The following is a 20,324-nucleotide window of genomic DNA, read 5'->3' as shown; positions in this document are numbered from 1 at the left end:
AGCCGTTCAGTCGACACACCTACGCAGAAAGTTGTACAACCTCCCACTGTCAAATCCTTAACGTACTGAATCAATCTTATAGCCTTTCATAAACAAGTTTGTCCAACGTGTCCATGGTGGTGATGATGAACGTAGCCTTAAAGATACGGTTTTCCTATTTAGAAGACTGCATCACCGCATAACCCATAAATGCTCACACAAACTTAATATTTGGTTGGTTGTGATGCCATGTATATGTGTCCGGATTCAGTACAGTTATAAGGCACTTGGGGTGGAGCTGTTTGCAGGCTGTGACATGCAGGCGTACAGGCAGCTCTGTGTAGGAGTGTGCCTTCAGTCACATGCTATACTTCTTGCCTTGCTTTCAACACCATCAAGCTCAATCTGGCCCACACTCTCTCACACAGTGGAAAACATTTTGGCTGTGCTGGCATAAAAAAAAAAAATAAAAAAAACTGCATGTATGATCCATTTATTTTTAGAAATTCTGAATTTCACATTTTAGAAAACAGAATAGTTTTGAAACACAGATATTTTCCATAGTCTTTTCTTTTTTCCCCCAGAAATGATCATAAATAAACTTTATTTAGCACCCCTCATACAAGAAATGCAGCACAAAGTGGTTTACAATAACTGCATTGTAGGCACTGAGTGCTTCACATGAAAACAGAATGAAAGCACAACAGAACTGATTCATAAAGTCATAGAAATGTCAACTATAAATCATAAAATCAAGTAAGATCCAACATTTTAAAAGCGTTACAGCAGTGTGAAGTGTAAAAGGAAAGAGTTTCAGACCTGTATCAGGAAAGTCAGAGCGATTTTAAAGGCCAGAATTTAAAAATCATGTATTGATCTGGCTTCTCTGATATCTATGGGTAGTGTGTTTCACAAGGCAAAGGCCTGTGTTGACAAAGGCCGCATCCCCGATCTTCTTCCGGCTGTTGCTGGGAACCTCCCATAAACCAGCAGCAGATGATCGCAGTGTTCTTGGAGGCAAATAGTTTACAAGGTAATTAGCAATGTAGCTCAGTCCCAGCCCATTTAGGGCTTTGTATACAAGGAGGAGGAGCTTACAATCAATTGGAAATGTAACAGGAAGTCAGTGCAGAGCAGCTCAGATGGGCCTGACGTTCTCTTTCCTCTTGGTTCTGGTTAATAGCCAAGTTGCAGAGTTTTGAATGAGATGAAGTCTGTCGATCGATATTGATATGAGCGTTCTTACCTAGTGATAGGATATGCATCAGATTTAGGACCATGTATAAAAGTGTCCCATTCTGATTGAAAAAAAATCAGATTTCTGTGTCCAAAAACATTCATATTCATCCCACACTTGCTTGTAATGTGAGTGTCCTTTGGCACACTCAGTTGTCCCCGTCCCGTCTTGGCGGCCCAGCTCGAAATAAGGTCAAAGTTCTCCTTCACATCAAGACAAAAACTACTCTTCTCTGTCCACAAGCTTGTTGAGTCTCCATTCATCTGTTCACTCACTCTGTAGGAACCAAGTGGATTTGCGGAGGCGGCTTTGATGTACTCATAGTGTGAAGCCTCAGCTCTCGACCCAAAACAGAGTGCCCCGCTACACCAACACAAGAGGAGACACAGGACAAACGTGTGTCCTGCCACGTTCGCTTCAACTTGTCATGCGAGGTGTTTTGAAGGGAATTTCTCGCAGCGCAACATCACAGATAAAATGTCACAGAAGTTAATGGGGGAGTAATTGGATTGAAACAGCTATTTTGGAGGTGTGAGCCTGACTCGTCTCCCCCCGCTTCATTAAAAGTGTTGTCGAGTCGTCACTAGTAAACCCAAGGAGATCAATTATGGCAACTCAGCAACATTACAAGTCGAGGCCAACCCACATGTTTCATCACCGGGAGTCCCACTGACAATACATAGCCTCAGGTAATTGGTGGTGTAAAGGCAGCGTTGCAGCTGGACAGGATGTCTATTTGTGGGCATGAAATCGCACATACCTCTCTTCTCTTTGTTGACCAATTAGACGGGAGCGCGGCGCTTTGATGTGCATGGCTTTGATTGGCAGCGATCCCCACTCAAGGCACTCATCATTTCAGCAGGAAGTGGATCAGAATAATCTCGCACGCATTCAATTTCTCTCTGATAGCCACCGCAGCCCCCTAATTTCCCCTGGGTGTTATTTCTGTTGCTGTAAACCTGTTATCATTCAAGGGATGAAATGAACCCAGAACACATCCAAAGGAAGAGAAAATGTATTTCTTCCCAGACAACACAAGAAGAAAAAAACTAAGCCTACTCTGACAAGCAGGGAAAATTTAGCTCATTTCAATGAGGAGACAAGTAGATATTCTAACGCACACATGAGCTTTCACTTCTTTAAATAACCAGTTTGTGTCAGTAAAGACGGGATCATATTTGCACATATCAAACACGCTTTTCTACTCTCTGACAGTTATGTAAATTCAGTTTATTTTCCTTGTTGATATGTGAAAAAAAAAAAGACGGTTTCCTTTGTGTTCTCTTGTCAGACAGAGATCCTTTGCTGCTACTGTGGATGTTTACAACACAAACTTAAGAAATGTCAGCGGTCATTCTGTTCATCCTTTATTGACCAGAAGGCAGGCAGAGCGGAGAAAGAAGTCAGGCAGGATTCAGTCCCAAGACGGCTCGGCTCACAAGCTGCGGGGACATCTGATTTGTTTTCATTAGCATCTATTCTAATGGATCCATCGAGTTACCTGCTTTCCTGTGCTTGTACATGAGCCCTTCCAAATTCCACTTGTTTTCACTTTCCTTGTTGTTTTTTTAACCTTCTTACACTTTCAAAGGTGAGTTTAAGGTGCTGATCACATCAATGCACCGTCCCTGGTTCCAGTCTTGTGTATTGAGTACAAGATGTTGTGCTTTAGGCCACAAAGATGAACCGCTTGGCTCAGAACGTGCTAGCGCCAAGTGGAAGTAAATCAGTTCATGCTTTACCTTACAAAATTTTAAGTTTAAGGCTACATTAAAGGGCCAGTTTACCCCAAAATCAAATAGGCATGACTGGCATCTACTAGCAGCACTGAGCTAGCTAACATTACAGCTCAGCTGGGGAGGATGCCATTAACGTTTACATCTCACACTGTCACTAGTAGATGCACCCTTCCTTTTGTGCAGTTATGCGCTTAGTGGGTGTAGTTTGGTAGAAAGTAGGGCTGTCCCAAATACCATTTTTTAAACATTCGGACCTTCGGCAGGATTTATAACGAATATTTGTTCACAGTGGGCAGGTGCGGGGGGGGGGGGAGTGCTGTGGCCGTGCTGTGGCCGTGCTGTGGCCGTGCTGCCTGCTCTCTCTGGTTTTACGCCAGGCTCGGCTCCTTTCAAAGACTCCTTGCAAAGCACTCCTCCGGGGGTATTGCGGAGTTTTGCACAGCGGTGACCGGATCTGTCTCTTTCAGTACATTATTCTATGCTTTCTTTTGATTTTCACATTGGCTAGTCATCCTGTTTAATTTGTCTTCTGATTAAATTGGAACCGTTGAAACAAGTTGTAGGAAGCCTCTGCAAGTAATTGGTTGCTGGCAGACACTCTGTGCTGCAATAAAATGGTTAAACAGCAGTGCCGTGCACTGTAGAGCCGATGCGCTGCTGGTTCTGTCGGCCTGAATAGAATATAATGTCTATAGCCGACTGTTGTGTACAGCATTTATAGACTGAGCTGAGTAGTGATGCGCGGGTCGACCTGTAACCCGCAGGACCCGCAAATGGACCTGCGGGTCGGGCAGCAGTGATCGTCTGTTAAATCGGTCTGTAAATGATATTTTGACATTATTGGCTATTACTGTCATGGTATCCGAAGGTACTGATGTGTTGAGCAGGTGACAGTCCGCGGCTGTTTTCAAAACACACTTGTGTCACGCACTCCAAAAGAAACTTGTTGAAACTTTAAACAATAATTTATTGTACAAAACGGGGGAAACTAACGTTGACAAAAACGGTTCCATAATTCATATTAAATTCAAAAGATAACGAAAAAACAGCTACAAGTTGGAGGGAATAGTGATAAAGTGGAAAAACTTGGCACTGATCCACAGCCTCAGACGGATGCCCTCAAAACTGCCGTGCACACAAGCTCCGTTGGTAGGCGATACTATATTTTCACATTTTTAACAATGGAATTGAAAAGTTTTGATTTTTATTGATAACCTACATTTACCAACAACAAAAAGACTACATTTAGCACCAAAAAATATGTAAAAAAAAAAAAAAATAAAATAAATAAAAAAAAAAATGTAAATAAAAAAACGAATATTGAATACCAAATTTTCATAACGAATACCTACCCATAGAAACGAATATTTGAATATCCGAATATTTGGGTACAGCCCTAACAGAAAGAAAATAGTTCCCACATGGAACTGCTCACAACAAGGTCTGTGGATTATCTTGAGTAATCAGGTCATGATTTCTGAAAACAGACATTGCTGCTGAGTTCTTCAAATGTATTTTTTGGAGCTTTGAGCACCACAAGCTGAGTCCCATCTAGTTCCATTATATTGGTGAGAAGGCAGAGATCTCTACAGCTGATATCTCCAGCACTCGGCAACTCACACAAAAATCTAGACTGATAAATAGCACTGCACTAGGCCTGCAGCAATCGATCCTTTTAGTAATCGAGTATTCTATCGATTATTCTGGCAATCAATCACGTAATCGGGTATGAAATACTGAAAGGGTATGAAATAAAAAGTCTCTGAAATGAGAGATGTGAGCAACAAATTTGTTCTTGCTCAGTTGAACACGGTGGAACCCTCTGCACCAAGCTGTCTAAAGTATAACTCTGTGACTTAAGAGTATAATTAATCTTTTTTCATTTATATTTATTACTTGGCCTTCATAAGTTCCTGTGACTGGCAAGAGTAGACTCATTCACTGTGGTCAAGGGGTTCCTTACACCTACTGATAGCCATAGTGTACGTACAATCTTTATATGCATTAGGAATCTCAGCAAGCAATCACTGATTAGGTTAAATGCAATTAAACGTGACGTTGATGTAACCTTGTTGCCTCGGATCTGTTCGGCAAATTCGATGTATACACTGAATGTTTTCTACTTAGATGTTGTAGCATTGAGGACGTGCTATTGTGGTATGCTAACTCTGTTTTGCAATACACACTGAACTGTTTTCATTTTAACTTGTGATAATCTCACACCCTTGACACAGTGTTGTTTTCTTTGGGGTGTCTATCGCTTTTTTCTTGTCCCTTTTCCTCCATAGTTTTGCAATCCGCGCTTTACATCCACGTTACAGCTATGTGGGCTGTGAACAGCGAAAGTAATGAGTGCTTTGTGCAACAGAAACAACCATCCATGCAAAACACAGCCCACTGTATATTTGTACTGGATTTAACGAAGCCTCGAGGCTTTGTAGTAATCAAATTATTTGAGTTACTCAAGGAATCGTTTCAGCCCTACACTGCACAGGTTAGAGGACAAACATGTCTTTTTGATTTTGGGGTGAACTGCCCCTTTAAGCCTAAATTAAGAGGTGTTTTATAACCTTGATAGTTGTGTTCACTCTACTGGTGTTTTATTATTTATGTCACCTGTATCACGACAGCAGCAGAAATACTAAATAAATGTAGACAATTAAAAAAGTATATAAATTACAGTGATTGAACATATACAGCAGTGGTGTCAAACATACGGCCCGGGGCCAGAACCGGCCCGCCAAAGGGTCCAATCCGGCCCTCTAGATGACTTTTAACACCTAATGTCTATGCACATGTGAAGGCTGAGAGGTTTCAGGAGTGGATACATAATGTAAAATGCTGCCTTAGAGGCTTTTCCACTCCAACCAGAATACAGCTCTCTGAAATAACAATGAACACTTTCTGTGGTCATATATAAAGATGTTGAACATTGTGCAAAATATTGTCAACCAGCACCTTCAGTAGAAAAGAATCCATGTCAGACTTCTATCTTAAAACAATATGGGTGGAACCCTGCTGCTGAGGCACTGACAACACTTCAGACTGTAAGGCAGGGGATGACTTAACCTGCTTCTTCAATAGCTTCCACTTTAGTGGAAAATTATGAAAAAAAAAAAAGGCACATGTAATATCCGTGAGTAGAAGATTGAGTGAATGTGGAAGACATACTGTTGAATTTGCACATAATTGTTGTTGGTCAATGGATGAACGTTTTCAGAATGAAAGACAAATTTGAAGGGGTTGATATTACAGGTTATCAAGCAGTGGTTTCAGTGGTCCCAGTGGTCCAGCCCACTTGAAATGAGTTTGACAGCCCTGGTATACAGCTATAGTAATGTGGGCACAGATTTCCTAGACGCGGGACAGACCTGGTACATGCCAAACTTAACGCATTTGTTTATCCATTCTATTTTTGCCAGCATTACTTGAGCATGTCATGTCATTCCCCTCATCTCTCTCTTAGAATTTAAGACATTTTCAGACTTTTTAAGGACCTGTAAACACCCTTTCTCGCCTCAGGATGTGAGTGTAGAAATGTTATTTCCTATCTTGGTTTATAATTGTACAAAATCAGCTTGTCTGTCTACACACTTCTCAGCAGTGGTGTTAATCAACAAGCTTGGATTTGCCTATTCCAGATCTAACAATCTTAAGACATGAATGCAACAAAGAAGATACTGACACACTCAATGTGTTGCTGAGCATAGTTGTGACGTGTATATTTATATTTTGGGAGATAATCCTCAGTGATTTAGGTGAACACAAAGACAACTTTACATCGTCACAGAAACAGAGGGATACATCTCAACGCAGCACGTCTCTAGACACAGTGCCTTCAGATTTTATGGTTCCCCAAATGGATGTCGAGATTTCAAGGTTAATTCAGACCTTCAGATTTTCTTGTGTGATCCCCGCAGAGACATTACAGCCTTGAATTTCAGCGTCAACAATAGGAAGCCACTTAGCAAGAACCAAAGCACGCAGGTTGCTAAGGGGACTTGAACCTGAGTGGAATGAAACATATTTGATGGTTCACTCAGTATTTTTAGACAAGCAGCACTCAGGTGGCATGGGTGTAGTTCCAGTTTGCAGTAAAGATTCTCCTGTTACTGCTGTAAATGCTGCACTGACCTCCATGTCTGACTTACTGTATCTCTTGTGTTATATGCATCAAAGATTGTTGCTTGCTCTGCACCTTAGACTTTCTGCACTTTGTAATAAAAATGACTTATATGATGCATAAGAAGCATCTTGCCAAGAAAGGAAAACGCTGCTTGCACCCTTGAGAGAGCAGTAACTAACAGCCAGAGACACTACAGGATCCCCATGGTAAACATAACAATCAATCCAATGCTCACTATTTTACACTGAGTGACTCCCTGATTCTGATTTGTAATTGTGGCTGAAAGATGGATCCTCGTCTGTCACTCTTCTAAACTGCTACTAACAAAGTAACAAATAGTTTCAGGGGAAAATCAGTTCATCACAATTAACATAACTGTTCTACAGCTCATTATGTAGGTTTGTACAGAGGGAATTACACTCAGTGAGCTCATCGTCAAAGATCATTTCTTTACACGAGAGCAGGTATTTTTGGCAACACACACAATGCTGTGTATAAAGCAAAGCAATGATTACATTACCATTTTCGACAGCTTCATGAATGATACAAAGTATGCATCATTTGCAGTTCAGACTCAGTCTCCAGAGACCAACGTATAAAAGCTTCTCAAGCAGAGTCATTTCGGTACTGCAAAGAAAGAAATAGCCCATCACTTCGCACTGAAAGCAACTTTGGCTCAAAGGATTCACTGAAAGGAACAAAAGTCTGGTAAAAACAATACTGTCTGACAGTCAGCGTCAAGTGTTGGGAGTTCATGTTGGAGTTAGTTCTCAGGATCTGATTGAAATTTGGTTCCAGCTTAGCTTTTACGACATTGTGGTTTTATTAGGATTTGGACTAGAGTCAAGGAGGTGATGAGAGTGAACACTGATATCACCTTTTAACTTGACAACTGCCTCAACACCTCAAGATCCTGAGCAAGCAGTGGTAGGATGTATACAGATCACAGCATGCAGTATTCCTGCTATACATGTGACTAATCATGATTTCGTGACAGAAAGGTATTTGAGTGAAGGGCTGAAGTAAACAGGTTTTTTAATTTCAAGATAAAAGCACTTAAGGAGGTGGAGGCGACAAATACCAACTGTTCTGTTGCCTCTGTATTTCAGCCAAAAAGGTGCACTTGAACACACCACAAAGACTACAGCCAACGGCCAACTAGCACGTACATTTTGCACCTGGGGTTGATGATATAACTCCCCACACCAGCAGGTGGCAGTAGTCTGTATTTGTTATCAAAAAAGGGAAAGGGAAAGATGCTAGTTAGCCTGTTAGCATATGAACAACACAACCTAATATTGAAAGAAAAAAGGATTTTTACGGTGCAGCAGTAAGCAATAACAGAAATTACTTAACTTTCCTGCTAAAGAGCTCAATGGCTAAAAAAATATTTTTACCTAATTTACTGCTCAAAAAATTAAGGTAACACTCAATGGTCACAGTATAACACCAGGTCAGTTAAACTTCAGGGATATCAGTCTGTCCATTTAGGAAGCAGAAGTGATTGTGAATTAATTTCACCTGCTTAAGTGCTAATGAAAGTAACAACAGGTGCAATGGAGAGGCAAAAGCAAGACAAACCCCACAAAGGGAATGGTTTTACATGTGGTGTCCACAGATAGTTGCTCTCTCCTCATCCTTCCTGACTGATTCCTCTATAGTTTTGTGTTCTTCTAGTGTCCTTGTCACTACTGGTAGCATGAGGCTGTACCTGCAGCCCAATCAGGTTGCACAGGTAGTCCAGCTCCTCCAGGATGGCACAGCCACGGTTTGCTATTTCTCCCAGCCCAGTCTCAAGAGCACGGATGAGATACCAGGAAAGTGGCCGTTACACAAGGAGAGCTGGACAGGGCCGTAGAAGGGCATCACCCCAGCAGCAGGACCGTTATCTGCTCCTTTGTGTGAGGAGGAACAGGAGGGGCACTGCCAGAGCCCTACAAAATGACCTCAAGCAGGCTACTGGTGTGCATGTTTCTGACCAAACTGTCAGAAACAGACTCCATAAGGGTGGCATGAGGGCCCGATGTCCTCTAGTGGGACCTGTGCTCATAGCTCAGCACCGTGCAGCTCAATTGGCATTTGCCAGAGATCACCAGAATTGGCAGGTCCGCCCTTGGCACCCCATACTCTTCACAGATGAGAGCAGGTTCACACTGAGCACATGTGACAGGTGTGAAAGAGTCTGGAGACGCAGTGGTGAACGTTATGCTGCCTGTAACATCATCAAGCATAGCCGGTTTGGCGAACGGTCGGTGATGGTCTTGGGAGGCCTATCCTTGGAGGGTCACACAGACCTCCATCTCAGAGCCAGCGGTGCCCTGACTGCTGTTAGGTGTATGGATGAAATCCTCAGAGTGATTGTCAGACCTTATGCTGGTGCAATGGGCCCTGGGTTCCTCCTGGTGCAGGACAATGCCCAGCTTCATGTGGCTAGAGTGCTTAGGCAGTTCCTGGATGATGGAGGCACTGATGCCATTGACCGGCCCTCTTGCTCCCATGACCTTAATCCAATTCAGCACCTATGGGACGTTATTTATCAGTGCATCTGATGGTGCCAAGTACCGCCAAGACTGTCCAGGAGCTCACTGATGCCCTGACCCAGGACTGGGAAGAGATCCCCCAGGACACCATCCACTGGCTCATCAGGAGCATTCCCAGACGTTGTCAGGTGTGGGCCATACACACTACTGAGTCACATTACGAGTTGCCGTGATAAAATTCATGCCAGTTGGATCAGCCTGTGATTTCAACTTTTTACTTTGATTTTTGGTGTGATTTTGAATCCAGTCCTCAGTGGGTTGAGCAGTGTATAACAAGTTTGTTTCAATCTCACGGCCTCTTGGCATCAGCCATTTGTTTTGAGTTTCTCTTTTCGTGCTCCGAGCTGAACTGCCAATTAGAGTGATTTCATTCACCGACAGCCTCCACTGTCTCCGTCATCAATTCAACATGAATTGGTGGAAAAAAAGCCAACAAGGACAAACGAGAGCAAACTAGTGCCAACAGTGTGCAACACAGTCCATTCAGACTTAAAGTTTTCCATCTTTTATAATATCTTGTAATCTGTATTTTGAAATTGGGCTGTTGTTTAAAAACAGCATTTTAGACGTAGTCTTGTCACCTAACAAGGCACCTTGGCAAGAAATCATTGGTATTGATGTAAACCTTGTCAACAATCAGCAAATAGTCATACTTGTAATTGTCTTTTTTAATGGAAGAAAAACAGATAGAAAAAGGCCAAAACATTATTATGGTGATTAGCCATTTAAGACACGATGTAATTGTTTATCGATGGAGTCTAAAATGAGCCCACAAAAGTAAAATTTTAGACCGTTTTGTCTGAGATAGTTAAAGGTAATAATGTGACATATTGGACTTTTTTCAATCCACTTAGAGCAATTTCTGCTTTGTTAAATTATCACGTAATTACTGTAACTATGTAATTATTGTTCGGTCTGGGTCTAAGCTGCATGGCCAATCAGACCTTACGAGATTGTGTCAGTTGGCTTTGAGTACAACAAATAAGTAGGCCTGTCGAAATAAGCGCACAGCCCAGTTGCCAAAAGAAAATGTTGGCATTCTAAGTTTCTGGAAGCCATGAATACGTTACATTTGTACGTTTCATAAATATCATATAAACATTTCTAAAGTGATGTATTATAAAAGCTGGCTTTGTCATCGGGGGGTGGAGGGGATGGTGGATTGCATGTCATTTAGGCGAGGCGCCTGCCAGGCTTTAATCACTCTTCAAAACCAACAAACAACAGTGGTGGTTTTTTGGTAACCCTTTGTAGTGTTTCCACCGACATTTGTGTCACCGAATCTGGTCTATATACCGGTGCACTGCAGCATGTCTCAGCAGCATTTGTGGCACTGAATTTGTGTTTTTCTAACCAAACCTGGATGTTTTTAGCAGGATATGGCAGGGTTTCTTAGTGGCGTTTCTGGCACTGAACCCAGGTTTCTTTTACATCAAGACTGTGTCTTTTTAACAACACATTGTGGTGTTTTCCAGCAGCATTTGGGGCACCAAACCTAAATGTGTTTTACACACTGCGACATTTGCCAGTGGCATTTGAGCCACTGACGGTCATTAGTCGTCAAGATTTCACTGGTCGTTTAGCTGAAGAAAAAACAAAACATAAAACAAACAATCAAACATGAAACTCTATTAGGAGCTGCGCCTTGTCAAAAACAATCAAAACCTATATGACTGGACCATGTGGGATTTCATTTTGAAAGGACAGACACAGAAAGTAGCCACACTCAGCAGTCAGACAGGAGTCAGGTTACAAACCAATCACAGCCGACAGATATCTTTCCCTTCTTCCGTAAATATTCAGTCTGATAAATACAGAAAAGTTGATCATGTTATTGCAGGGCTACCCAGAGCTTTACATCTGTCCCACAGACGATAGGCCGACACACTGATAAACAGCGCCTGGAAGAAGATCAGCTCTGTTAATAGGCTATACGATGCTTGTTAAGGTTGCTTAGCAACATCAGACACAACCTGCCGCTGACCTCGGGTTTTCCATGCGGTTAAAGACTCAGCATGTGTACGGCCCCTAATTTCCAGGGCTGGTACCTGCGGTTATTCCACAGGCTAGTTAATAACATGTCGGGCAGGAAATCCAAAGTGTGGGATCATTTTGAGAAGGTGAAGGACGAACCCAAGGTGATATGTAAACTCATCTTCATTGGTCGACTACAAACATGACGTATCATCTGAAACATGTCAGTAGCTACATGCCCATTAGCCCACAGCGTCATTAACAGGCAGCTCGCTCAGTGTGTGACGTGCACTTGTAGATAAAATATAGGCCTATATTAATGAAGGTTCATTAGTACGCTTTTGTATTTCTCTGTAATGTAGCACAGTGTTAACAATGTTACTGATACTATTCTTTCTCACACCTTCAACTCAAACCATTGTGCTGACTTTGCACTCACTAAGTCTGAGTCATTTTGTCCTAAAAACCATCAGCTTACTAGTCACTGAAGTTTACCTAAAGTTGATTCCATGCTTTACCATTCCAGTAAGTTCTGATTAGCCTTGAAAAGGTTGCGTTGCACTTTTCAAACAGGTTTGATTGATGCTTTGACTCACTGGATGTGTGCTTCAAACAGCTCACACATCTGATGCAAACAGTGCGTCTTCATTTTTCAAACACAATCTGTTGATGTCATCAACAACAGATACACCAGCGCTTTTAACTTCAGGGAACTTTTACAAAAGGATTAGTTGAGTCGCAGCACGCTTCAGTGGAGAGGATCCGGGGGAATAGTGTCAACCTCCACGCATGATGCTCTCACTGTGTGACGTGTTGGGAGTGTGTGAATCACCTCGCTGCTCACTGTCTATAAGATATTTAGTCTTCCTGTTGTCTCCAGCAGGTTTGACCCTGAGGGTAGACAATTACACTGTTTTTATACCCTGTGATATCTTAAATATATTCAGTGCTTGTATCGGCAAAGGGTGTGACGACTGTCTCTCTGTAAGGTCATATGTGAGTAAACAGCATTGGAAACAATGGGCTGTGCAAACTATGAGCTAATAATTAAAAGAGACGTGTTTTTTTATTTAGTGTCCTTGTTATTTTCTGGAATTATCTCTCCACTCCACATGATTTTCTTCCTTTTGCCTAGAGGTAAAGCAATGTAACAAGCCTGAGGACTTTTGTTTGTAACTGGCTGTATTCAGTTCTCTTCAAATGCAAACTTCCCTTTATCCTTTTAAAACTGTAAAATCAAGTGGAAACAAAACTGTAGTAAATCATCCATTAGGAGCAGGTTCTGTTGTTTTATACACCCATGATGCACATTTGTGTTTCCTTTTGTCACATATTTATTCTGAAAATGTTTAATAAATCTGTGTCACTGTATAGGCACATGACCCTAATCTAAAATATCAACTAAAAGGATTATTAGAGTGTCAGGGCAACAGGTTCTCACTACCAACTTGTCAAATACAGAAGATGATCAGTGGCCCTATATGCTTCAAACTACAGTGGTATAGCGGATCGTCCACTCATCAGGAGATCGGCGGTTCAATCTCCGGCTACTACATTTCACATGTTGAAGTATCCCTGGGCAAGATACCGTACGCTGTGCCATTACCATTTACCTCATGCTTAGCTATAATCTGCCATTAAACAGAGTAGAAGAAGCAGAGGTTGCGAACTGGAAAAGATACAAGTTGCCATCGAACCCATCTATGAGAGAAAAATGGACAGAAGTCTTCAAGAATTTGTTTCATTTGGGCAAATTACAATTGTTCTTTCATGTCAGCTAGTATTGTTTCATGCTGTCCGGAGATGAGGACAGATGTTGTTATGGGAATAACTGGAAAGACGCCAAAAGCTGATCAGTCACTTGAGTTAAAAGATCGCTTCATCAGAATTTATTTGGCAAAGGTGTTTCTATATTCAGTTTAGCGGATCACCTCTTTCTGACAAAGGCAAGAACTTCCTCAAGCAATCATAAAACTGTGCATAAAAATACATTTATGGAATCATGGCTTATGATGCTGTAGGTACTCCTCTAGGATCAGTTTTGGATGCTCAGAGACAGTGTGTCAATTTCAGCTCGTTACATGCATACTGTCTTTTCAAAATAAACTTCCGTCGTCACAGAGGTGTAGGTTTTGTTGCCAACACTACTTCAGGTTTAGGCTACAAAACTATATGATTAGGTTTATATAAAAGGGTCATTGCTTGGGTTAAAATAAGTGTGTTTGTTACGGAACATACGAAAGTAAATTAGTGAGTATGTCACGTGATGTATGTGACAAATGTCACATTTTGTGTGTGATACATGAGGTTGCACACACTACAAGATTTGAAAATAATGCTGCATTATCGTGTCAGAGGGAGCGTAAATGCATCAACTTACATGATCTCATGGGGAAGACAGATGTAAACAAAACAGCGACTGACATGGTGCAACAATTATTTGTGTTGTAGAAATAAAAGCACAGGGCTAAACGAGTCTCGATGAGGAAATGGTTGAGGAGATTTGGTCGACATGGGTTGTCTTCCTCAGTAAGAACTGGAGGAGAGATTTAAACTGTCAGTTTAATATCCTTCACCAGTTGTATGCTAGCTAACGTTAGCCTCAAGAGCAAAAATGTTAACTGTTGTTTGGCAACACCATCAGCTAGTCTGTATGACGTGAGCGTCACTGTAATTTTCCAGATTCTCAATCCTAAATTTAAAACATATAAAATTATTGGAGAGGCGCTAATGAGCCTGTGAGCAGTTGGGCAAGTTTATGATGATCTGTAAAACCTCTGACATTACCAAATAATCCGGGCCAAACATCTGTGCTTACCAGGGTCCCAGACTGGATTTCTCCTCTGACTGATGACAAACCCCATATCTTCGGACCAAGCAGCTGTAATTGGGGACGAGAACGGGTGGTTAGAGAGTTTGAAATAATGTACATAGTATCCCCACCCTATTATACTTTTTAGTGCTCTAAGTCCCAGAAACAAAAAGAGAGAGTCGCTCCAGTAGTGTCAAAATTACAATCCAAGAACATTCCCTGAACCACCTCATTTGAACTGCTACCCCTGTTTGAAGAACAAATAGTTGAAACCTTTATACTACATCAAAATAACCTCTCATGGGGGACTGAATTGCAGTTTAGAGCTGCTTAAGAGGGAAAGATGTCATATCATCCTGAAGTAAAACAACAGATATCAGACAAAACCCCAAATCACAACCTCACAACCTCAGAAAACTGTAAAAATGAGCAGAAATTGTGATGTGTAGAATATTTAATGGGGTCAACAATCATGGAAAGGAAACTAATTTACAGTAGACAGTTATTGGACTTTTTTTCTTTTTTTTTTTTTTTTTTTTTTAGAAAAGGTTCAGTTGAGGCAGGGTTGGTGTTCAGTTTAGATACTGAAGTTAGTTTAGTTTAATCTGGGTTACATAACAAGTCTACAGACATACCAGCAGCTCTGTGAGGCTCTACTTTGGCACATTGGTGCTGTCAGCTAAATGTTTACTGATGTTTAGCAGATATAATATTTATCATGTTCACCATCTTAGTTTATTCAGTTTTTAAACAAAGTGTTGGACAAATTTTGACTTGATGATGACGTTAAAAGTCAGGGGATGACCAAAGTTATTTCATTTATTACATTTTCCTTAGGGGAAGATAAATGTGCAGCAAAATTTACCATCCAATATCTGAGACTTTTCACAAAAAACCACAAATGTCAACGTCAATGTGGCACTAAAGAAAAGCCAGTGGGATTCATCCCTGGGACTCTTAGCATTTGTACAAAATGTAATTGCAATCCATGTGACAGTTGTTTTGGTCTGGACCAAAATGGTGGACTGACCACACCGGCATTGACTTCCATACAGTGCCACAGGGATGATGTTTTTTTTTTTTGAAGGCCAATGGGGAAGATTTTTCCATTGGATTTTGTATTATCGCACTTTAACCTTAATGGTACTTACATGTTTTGTTCAGCAAGATAATTTTCATAAAGTAACACCAAAATTCAGGAGTGGGTATTTACTGACATAATTTATGTCGCAGAACAAAATGTGAAATTCATTAAAAAATCCACTGACCTAAGACACGGGAACCAGGAGTGGTAAAATGCCAAATAATTTTTGGGTTTTAGGAGTCATTCCTGCACTACTCTATAGAGCCATGTTGCTAGCAATACTCAAAGTATCTCTGACAAAAGTGGAAGCAACAACATTGCAAAGAAATTTGAGAAACAGCACAAATCATGACGTGTAGATTATTTGAGATGGACAAGAAGAGACGTGTCAGACCGTTGCCGATCTTGGCCAACATTACTGTATTTCAGAGACTGTAGCGGGCTGAGTTCTGAAGCTAGAATAAAGATATCATATAAGACTAAATTTAGGGAATCCATTGGGATCAACCACATCATACAAAGTTTGGCTTAATTTTGGCAAGGGAAAAACAGCATGAGCATTTTCACAGGGGTCCCTGTCTCCTGAACTCTCACCTCAAGATATCGGAATGAAAATGGTTCGCACAAGTCTCCCCTTTACATACATGCACACTTTATGCTAGTTCCATTCAGTTTTGGGCAAAAACCATGCAGCTTTTCTCAGACAATACAGTATTGTATTTAAATATTTCTGCATCAGTGGATGGATGGCTTTCATAGATATATTGACAATAAGGGGATACTGAGCAACTTCAGAACTACAGAAATCTCCAAATGTTGGAAAAAAATAATAACAATGTCTATGTCTTTGTATCTTAATCTGATATTTTGGAGGGATTTTGACTATTTTTTTAATTAATTCTCAAGTGGTAAAAAAATACTGCTTAAATTTTGCACCACTGATATCAACTCAAAAATTGCTGACACAACTAATTAAGACATAACTGAGCATGAGAACGGCCACCATATACTTCCACTGTAATGTTCTAAGCCCTTAGACACTAAAGTTTCAAACTTTGAACAGATGCCCGACCGAAACACAATGTTTATTAAAGATTTATGACTACAAAAACTTGACACACAGTGCTGAGCTGCATCTTAAATTCATCTTCTGGTTCCCAGCTTTACAGTTGAAGCAATATGAGAAGCATTTGTTAGACATTTTCAGAAAAGTGGTTGACTTAAGGCAACAAATATTATGAAAACAGCTAAAGCTAATTTTGTTTTTGGTCCAGGCCACAAGTTGCAGAGTTAAACTGGGTCACCTGAGTTAAAAAGTACGTTTCTAGTATTTTTCATGCATGGATACTTTTATCTATTTTGGTGTTTTGGCATTTTTTGGATAGCAATGGTTGAGTAGCAGACAGGAAACATGGAGAGAGCAGGGGAGGATATGCAAGAATGGTCGCCTGCCAGAATCGAGCTCTGTTATACAGTATATTTCTTCACCACCAGGCCACCAGGACATCCTTGAATCCTGTTATTTAAATTTCATGGCATCATGCTTGTCTCATAAAACTTTGAAAGACACAAATCTACAAAACACAACCACAGCAGCAGCAGCAGCAGCGTGTCCAGGGCCAGAGGGATCCTCTCTGTCACAGCAGCAGCGCAGCAGGTTTAAAGCTGGTTTGCAGGACAGACTGATTCCCGAGTGAAATACTTTTCTCCGTATCTGCTGGCAGGGGGAAGCTGAGTAGGCATCCAAGTAGAACTCCAAATCCAGTCAGAAAAACCACAGCCTCTCAGTGTGAAACATGTCCTTTAGAGAGAGACATACTGGCAGCACTTCTCTTACATCTAAAGCAGCTCGGCTTGCTGCGTGTTTGTCTTTCAACTCTCTTCTAGTTGTGGCCGGAGCATGAGTAAGCATCCCGCTACTTTTGCTTTTGGGAGACTACCTGAATTATTTTAGATGTATGAGGACAGACAAGGGGGGGATTGTTAGAGCAGACATGCTATCAAAAGTTGAGTGCGTAATGAAAACAGAACTTCTCTTTCCTGTCTCCCTGTCTTTTTGCTTTTTAAATTTGACTTTGTCCTTTTCTACCTGCTGTTGGCTTATAAATTCTCGTAGCAGCCATCAGTGAAATGTTTGATGCGATGCAATCACAGGCAGTAGGTAACCCAAACAGTGTTGGAGGGGGGGAAACATATGGTGGAAGGAGTATTACACTCCCACTTAATTTTTAATGCAAATGCAGTGTTTTCTGAGTTCTAAAAAAAGAAAAGGGTAACAGGTAAATCTCTGAGGTATAGTGACACTCAACAGTTGCAAAGCATCTTTGTCAGATTTAATATCATTCAGTCCCAGCAGAGCAGCTGACTTCATCACTGTTAGTCTCAGCAGTTACTTGTTACAGCAGCTGGAAAGTGCTGCTGTCCACCGATATAACACGCCAAAGTGAAAACGTAATTAACTGGGTTTAGTTGAGCCGCGACAGTATAGACAGTTAGGTCCAGTTTCACGCAGTCATTTCAGATTTACTGTTTACTGCAGCAGCAGTGAGTATCTCAGCAGAAGGACACCTCAAGAAAATGTCACATGCAATTAAAAGAGAATGGAGCGGCTCAGGCTCTAAATAATTCAGACAATGGAGCGTGATCTGGAAATTGGCTCCAAATACTGCAGCGCTGCACTTTCCCCTTCACATATCTGAATTTTTTTTTTAAAGGCTGCTGCCTGTTGTGGGAAATGTGGAAAGGTATCAGTTCCAATCATTGCCATCTCGTACTGGAGTTATTATTTATTTAAAGATACCTTTTATTCTTCGATTACACTGATCAGGATGAAAATAATGTCCTTAATGATGTTTGTGATGCCAGATCCTGATTGGTTACCTCATCTGTGCTGCTTAATGCTGCTGCTAGACGTACTAAATGGTTTTAAAGGGACAGTACACCATTTTCAGCACCACTCTACATGTAAAAACAGCTGGACAGTGTCTAATGTGGCGCTGGAGGGAGCTCTCTTAAGTCTAAAACTAGTCCATACCCATTGGTAGTTGGTAGCTTTGTCACCTTCTACCTATGCCAATCCTCAATGCCTATGTGCAGTTTCACATTGATTGACCACGTCAGTGAGTAGAAAAAGGTGGGACAGACAGAATGACTGACTGACAGAATGACACACTGACAGTTTCCATGATTATGTACAGCATACCATACCATGACTTAGTCATACCAAAAAGTAGAAAAAAAAAACAAACATGTGTAAGCATTTTTCTGTTGTTATAGCGCCACCCAGTTGCCAATTAGAGTTACATTTCTCCAGTCACCTTGAGGCGTCCTGTTCTACATATCTACCAAGTTTAGTAAAAATCGATATGGCAGTTAGGCCTAGATAAGAAATTAGCTCTCTAGCGCCCCCATTTTGTTTGATGGGGTCAATAATGGAGGGGTCCACTCAGATTATGTGTGGTCATATGCCTACAAAGGTGCGTGGTGATCGGTGAAACCCTTGAGATGTTATACACCTTTATGTGATGAGCCACGCCCTCCGCAATATTCATTGCCTTATAGAAGCTCAGTTTTAGTAAGTTTTCCAACTTTTGCCAAGAGGGAACTTTAGATATTGGTCCCTAGATTATGTTCACCGAGTTTCATGCAGATCGGTCAAACTTCCTAAGAAGAGATCGATTTTAAGTGTTTTTCAAAAAAATCAAAATGGCGGAAAATCTGTATAACCGGAAGTTAAGGTTTCTTGAGGCAAATTTGTTCCTCATGAGGAGAGGCATCTCTGTGCAAAGTTTCATGTCTCTACCACATACGGGGCATGAGATATGCCCATTCAAAGTTTGCAATTTCAATCGGTTGCTATAGCGCCCCCCTTTGGCCAACTGATGTAATATTGCTTCATTCGCATCCTCCCATGACCCTCTACCACTGTGCCAAATTTCACATGGATTGACCAAGTCAGTGAGGAGAAAAACGTGGAACAGACACACACACACCCACGTCATTATATAGCAAGATCGAAATTCCGTTTTGTGTAGATCCATGTTTACTGGATAGAAGTAATTTTCTTCTTTGCTTTAACAGGCACAATTTACAGTTTTTTGGTGATTACGGCCATCAACTGGCGATTAGTGGAACAGTGTCAAAAGGTCAGCAAGAGTGTGTATTGCAACCATGCCCTAATTAATACACTGAGTGCTACTAGTGGTCAAAAACCCCACAGGTACCTTTAAGACTCAAAATTTATGACAGGAAATCTGGGTTACAAATTCAGAGTGAGGGCATACAAAGACATGGGCATTAAGGGAAATTTAGGTTCCAGTGTTTTTGGGCCTCACCTGACCTTTAAAAGGTTTTTAATACTGATAAAAGGAAAATTCAGAGAAAAACACTGAAGATTGTGAACAAAGCACTCCACTGACCTTACACATTCAGTTACGCCACCATGGTTAGTGCTACTCAGCCTATGAAAACACTTAGTGTCTTCTGTTGCTCTTAAGGAGTTTTGTCAAAAGAGTAAGAAGTCAAAGAAGTCAAAACATAACCCTGATGTCACAGCGATGTCATCAGAGATATCTTAGCCTGCACTCTGAGTGTTCAAAGCCTGGGTTACACAGTGGGGGAGTATGAATGAAAACCAGCATTCACCTTCAAAAACTTTAAGCCACTCAAACAAAACGATACTTTCAAAAGAATACTGCACAAAAAAGAAATTGAACCTTCTGTTAAAAAAGGGTCCCCATTCCGAAAATTGGTAGTCTGCTCTCCCTGGTAATTTTTCCATTATTGAGACAGATTAGACGGATGCAGAGCAGACAATAGAGTCCCAAGAGAGGT

The 20,324-nt window shown here is 41.1% G+C and overlaps 1 protein-coding gene and 1 long non-coding RNA gene across 3 annotated transcripts in view; one reads left to right on the top strand and one right to left on the bottom strand.

Annotated features, from left to right (window-relative positions):
• LOC117248981 (uncharacterized) overlaps positions 1-20,324 on the bottom strand; it is a 146,731-nt gene that overhangs the window by 78,403 nt on the left and 48,004 nt on the right. For both annotated transcript variants that reach the window (XR_013490446.1, XR_004500949.2), the window contains exon 2: positions 14,414-14,476. This is a non-coding gene — a long non-coding RNA (uncharacterized LOC117248981). The remainder of the gene's footprint in view (positions 1-14,413; positions 14,477-20,324) is intronic.
• The window catches only part of LOC117248979 (chemokine-like protein TAFA-2), a 122,397-nt gene that overhangs the window by 80,602 nt on the left and 21,471 nt on the right, over positions 1-20,324 (top strand). The window lies entirely within an intron of this gene.

The sequence above is a fragment of the Epinephelus lanceolatus genome, chromosome 23 (assembly GCF_041903045.1).
Source record: "Epinephelus lanceolatus isolate andai-2023 chromosome 23, ASM4190304v1, whole genome shotgun sequence".
NCBI classification, from domain to species: Eukaryota; Metazoa; Chordata; class Actinopteri; order Perciformes; family Serranidae; genus Epinephelus; species Epinephelus lanceolatus.
Note: the sequence above shows the minus strand (reverse complement) of the source record. Positions and strands in the feature narration are given on the sequence as shown.